Source organism: Crassostrea angulata, chromosome 10 (genome assembly GCF_025612915.1).
Source record: "Crassostrea angulata isolate pt1a10 chromosome 10, ASM2561291v2, whole genome shotgun sequence".
Classification (NCBI taxonomy): Eukaryota; Metazoa; Mollusca; class Bivalvia; order Ostreida; family Ostreidae; genus Magallana; species Magallana angulata.
The window spans coordinates 53,819,519-53,825,637 of record NC_069120.1 but is presented as its reverse complement, the minus strand read 5'-3'; positions in this window follow the sequence as shown (position 1 = coordinate 53,825,637).

Sequence of the window (6,119 nt, the reverse complement as noted above, 5' to 3'; positions counted from 1 at the left end):
TCTGCAATTGAGCTGCCCATATGGCGATATATTTTTTTGTTTTATCAAATATTCTATTCAGTTTTTACTCCTAATCATGGTATATATCTGATAAAATGAAAATTAGATAGAAGTACCTTAAAGGATTAAGTGCGTCATGATCATGACTTGTCAGGTTTTTTTTCAGATTTGGAAGGATGGTCTTTGAAGTTGGTCCTTTTTATCAATTACATGTATCTTCGTCATATGCCATTTTTGAAACATGAAGAGTTTAACATACGTAAATGTATACATGACTTGTCAGGTCATGTGGACCGATTCATTTGAGTTGTGTTGTGGATTTCCTGTTATATCTGCACTGATGCGAACAGTTTACAAATCCAAAGCAGATTCAGGGTTCTATTCAGCAAATCCATATCTAATGATAGATGAAGTTTCTCAATGACTCATAATAAGCATATAAAAAGACAATTTTTACCTTTCATTAGCGTAAGACAAGGGGTTGGTTTTCTTCTTCTTTTATTATGGATTATGGCAAATATCTTACGTTTTTTTCGTAATTGTTTTTTTATATATATATTTTTTTTTTATAAATTACTCTTGCATGGGAGAATTCGTGGAAAGAAATGTCATCAGATCATACTGAATGTTTACGGGGACATACGACAGTTTTCATTTGTCATTAACACTTTTTTTATATAATTACGAAAGGTATAATATGGCGCGGGGGGATGGTCACCTTGACAGTTTTTATCCCTGGTCTCAAGTGCTGGTCTTGCTGAGTTGAACTCGTGTATCATGGTTTGAAAAAAAAAATATTAATCAAAAAATATTCAATGCGAAATATCATAATCATGCATCGTATGTCTGCAGAATGTGTGAAAAAAATAACAAAGCAAAACAAAAAAAGAAAAAAAACCCGTGACCCTTGCCTCATTTCTTGATAATTTTGTACTTGAATCTCATAGATTGTTTGAATCCGTAATGCCCGAAGCAGCGGCGTTTTCAATCTTTCCCCGGCATTGATAAATCAGGAGAACGCAGGAAAGGGGAGAAGGCGGTCTAAGTTGTGGAACTTGTGCCCAATACCAACTGGTTTTTTTTGTACAATAAAAATATGTTCGAATCAAACGCAGGAAAACCCTCATTTGTCACATAAAATATTTCCTCTACGAGGTTAAACAATCAGAAGGTGGGAAGGCCATTTATGTAGAATATGCAAATATTTTACGACAAAAAATGATTCTATGCATGATTGATTTTAGTAAGGACATTATGAGGGCCAGATTGTGAAGGTTTTTTTTAACCTTTTTTTAAGCAGAACCCGATGGTCGCATATTTCTGTGTGTAAAATTTCCAAGGTTTTCAATGTTTACTTTTTTCTTTTTTATCAACTCTTATTATTAATAATTATATAATATTTTATTATAAATTCCTACAATGATTTATTCTTTTACAATTTATGCCAAACAACGTTTTAATTTTCTTGAAAAAATATTTAACTGTTTCATTGAGCTTGATTTCATGAATAGGATCACAGAAAGAAGAATATTAAAAAAAAGTAAGTACATGGTTAGTTACACGAACAAAGGTATGCGCAATGAAAACGAACATGCCCACTTTAAATATGGTACATGTTTTAAGAATATGATAGGGAAGTCATTTATACAGTTACTCCTGTATGTTCATGAAAGGAAAGAAATCGGCCATATGGTTATATGTTTGTGCTTGTTTCTTCATCATATTATGACAGCATGTAAAATTGCCATTAAATATACAGTAACTTCAAAACTTCTTTGCAATATGCGTGGAACATGCATGCTGGTGTGCGTATGAACATTTCCGTGCATTACATATTAATAACATCTACTTCATCGACTTTGTTAAAACACGTGTAATAGGAGTACCGAAAACATTATACGAGCAAAAAATATGTATTATGTTTGACATATTACACATTATAAATTACACAATGATAATGTATGGCATGTAAAAAATTTAATTATGGCGGTGAGCGGTCGGTGCTATACAGAGCATCGACTTCCTTTGTCTTGGTATCGATAGCAATTAAAAGCATGTGTTCAGGGCTCAAAATTATGTCACTTGTATGATTGGAAATATGATACAGGTCTATGCAACTCTATGCCGGAAATTAGCTTTTGCTAAAGATCTAGCTATGTATCGCAGGTTTTAATACGAAAATTCCGACATAATATCCGAAGGGCTTCGAGATGATTAAAATTCAATAATAATAATGAATCAAAGTACACGTGTATTAGTTGGGCGGGCGGTGGGAAGGAAACCAGGGACAGCATTGGATTATTCCGATTTTGCAAATATTTGAAAATCCGATGAAAAATGTGTGCGCAATAGAAATTTGCTGATCAAATGTGATACATGTTAATTCTTTTAAATTGTTACATATTGTGTGATTTAGCCTCTGATTTTGTCTGAGGTCGGTTGAGGGGGGAGGGGCTATCCACCTGGTGGTGACAGACCCCCTGCCCTGTCGTTACCCTGTTCACACAGCATTCTGACATCATCAACATCATCTCCTGTCGGACTCTATGACAAGTGCCCCTTCCCGGCGTTCTCAGAGTGGTCACCTGATCAGAATCCTCTAACGAGTAAATTCCTTACGCCAAGATATGCCACTTCGTTAACTGAACATTCGTAATAAAAATGGCCCCGACAGACCCCTCGTGGCACCAAAGAGACTGCCTGGCCTATATCTTTCATGCCATGGGCGGGAGAACTGGGTTAAGGAGTAGCCCTGGAAAATTTCCTTTATATGCATACATGTATATACTTAAATATCAATATTGAAGAAGAGAAATCAATGTTTAATTGATTCATGCTTATCGCTGTATTTTTTTCTTAATGTGGAACCCACAATTAGGTTTATAAGATTAATGTCAAAGCATCAAAGCATGCATCTGAAAGGTTAATTGCTTTCTCTATTCTCGTAAATGAAACTGTGATAAACAGTGAGCCTGGCTGACCTTGTGTTACTTACATACAGACCAAGAACACTCTCCATTAATGAGAAGAGGGTTTTTTGGGAAAATATGCGAAAAACACTGTTCGTATTAAGTTATTCAATAAATCATGTATGCATGCGTTACATCAAAACCGTATTGGTTTTTCAGGTTGTATTTCTTGTTTTTGAAATAACGTTGTCATAGAAATGAAGTGAACTGTAAATAAATCAATCAATCAGTCAATTAATTAATAAGTTAATAAAGAGAAAAAAGAACAATCCGATTATTAATTAGTTAAATGAAAATTAAGAATAACAAAATAATAATGTCATTTTTGGGAGTTGATTTTAATCAACTCTCCTATGCAGTTACTCTAGCAAACCGAAACTGAAACAGTGTTTGAACCTAAGCACAAATCATCACCGCTGACAAGAGTAAGTTCTTGAAAATAATCGATAAATTCGATGTAATGTACGGTGAAGCATTTTTTTAAAGGAGACATATTTATAAATACCTAAGATATAGTCAGATTTTAAATAGTACGAACGATTTAGAAGTTTTTTGCAGTCGTATGTATTCCTACGCCAGAGTTCAATATAGTCTCGTTCAACCACCGGCTGTCTCCGTACATCTCCGACAAGCAGAGAGTCAGTCTATATTTAGAGGTTGCATCATCAAGCTACCACGTGGCCTGGTATCTCTTCCTTGTCGGAGATTAACGGAGACAGCCGAGCATCTGGTTGAGTGATCTAGAGTTCATTATTGGTTGGATCGATACACTTTTTTGAAATATTTCGAATACCGATACATAGTTTGATGAAATCAATTCTATTTTTAAATATTACACAACATGATTCAGGAGGTTTTCTCGAAATTCTTGTCGGAAAGGTAAAAAAATCCATTTTATAAAAATGTGCGTAATTCAAATAGAGATTATAAACTACTTGCCAAGCAAAATAACATATCGTTGATTTTAAGATAAATAATTATCGATAAAATCAACTCTCGTCAGTACTTCACTACTTTGATTTAACTTTACCTCTCCTTCTTAACTCAAAATTGTTTGTAAATTTGCCATTTTGCAAAAGGAAAAAAAACTTACAATAATAAAAATCAGCAAGCTAGCATTTATTTTTAGCACAACTTTTGAACGGTATAAACATCTCAGAGTGCTCAAAGACTGAACATTGTGTGCGCATAGGTAAACGTACAAAAATCTGACGAGAACAGATATGACAACAACTGGTCAAATCTTATGTAAATATGAATAATAATAGGCAAACACGTGAAGTTGTGGTGTTAGCGGCCAACAGAATAGTTCTGTGATAGGGGACAGTCAGGGATGGTTCTGTTATAATGGTGGTAACACCAAACGGTCGCTCTGGCCGGGTGTCCATCTCATGGTCACCTCGTCACGTGTTGCTGCTTTGTCCTCGGGTGAGGCGAGGACTAATTTGTAACCGTACGCCTTCACAGCTCTCCAGATTCACCAAGCCGACCCTACACCCAGGGAGGTGTCATTTTAATCCGATTCCAGCCTTTTGTCACCACTCCGTGGCCAGGTGTACAGATCGATATCAGGCTGGACATTACCTGCCTCTGTTAATCATCACAGTGATGTAAAGAATCAGGGGTATACCGAAAGCAGTACATATTTATAGAATATAGCTATACCGTGAGAACAAGAATCCAGAGGTATACAGAAATTATGTAGTTTTACATATATAAAATCCAGGATATACAGAAATAAGTAAGATATACAGAAAGCAACGGAATGCAGATAACAGGGGTATAGAGAAAGAAGGGTAAAATAAAAATTAATGCATTCAAGGAATCAGATGAATTAAAAAAGGATTACATTCACACACCGCATTACATATATATAAAACAGCATCAAATTACATGAATCAGCATTTATTAATGCTTGTGCATTCAACGCCAGACAAGATTCAAACTTAAAGCTATACGCATACACCGCAATATATTTAATCATAGGTATGCAGAAAGTAATACATTCAAATATATACAGCATTCACACACATCAATACACATCAATCACAAGCTGTTATTATTAGATAGAGTGAGGGTTAGTAGGGTAAACCGTTTGACAAAACAAACGTCTCTGTAGGATGTGCTGTTTTGTAATAGTTTGCTCGACATGTTGTTTTATAAAACACAAACATGTACCTTTGCAAAACGTGTTGTTTTCTAAGGTTGTATAAACTGCAGCAGCGCCACACAGTCGCATGTACATCTATAAAGTATAGCTATAATCTGGTTTAACACCAAGATATGTACATCTATGTAGTAGATGTCATCAAGTTTAACAACAAGATGTTTGCCTCTATATAGTAGCTGTGATCTGAGGTAACAGCAAGACATTTGCCTCTATATAGTAGCTGTGATCTGAGGTAACAGCAAGACATTTGCCTCTATATAGTAGCTGTGATCTGAGGTAACAGCCAGACATTTGCCTCTATTTATGTGATCTGGTGTACCAATCAGCTTATATTTATCCAAATCTTTGCAATGAATTTTTTGCTCATTGTAAATATATTATTTTCTTAGAGAGACTTTCATTTGAAATGACAAGGTAAAAACCCAGGAGAGAAAGTTTACTCCACCCCAACACCCGATCGATTCGCTGCTTTGAGATGAAGTCTGTTCATCCAATTTAACAGAATTATCTAATTATTTTCTTGTCTTTTCTATCAGATCGGTCCAATTGACAAAGCAGTCGGGGAGGGTTCTATGTCAGAAATTAATAGCGGCTCATTTCAATATTGGAGAAACTGGAACATATTCAGTTCAACAATTTATATATTTCCCAATTTCCCAAACAACTATAAAAAAATGTATTCATTATGCTTTTCGAACAAAAAATGAAAAGGAAAGATTTTTCAAACATGACTTAATCGTCACTTTATTTTGTTTTCACTAGACTAGATAAATATTTAATTGATCAGAGTTATGGCTATAATGTTGATCATGAGATATTTAAAAGCTATTTCTGTAATTCTACAGGAATTTTAACAAGTCAGAGATACCGTACAGTGTTTATGTGTTTATTTGTGTGATAACGGTTTCTTATGACAGCTTTGCTTGTCATTTTGTCTAAGCACAATTTTTGACAACCCTCCCCCCTTATATACTGGCATT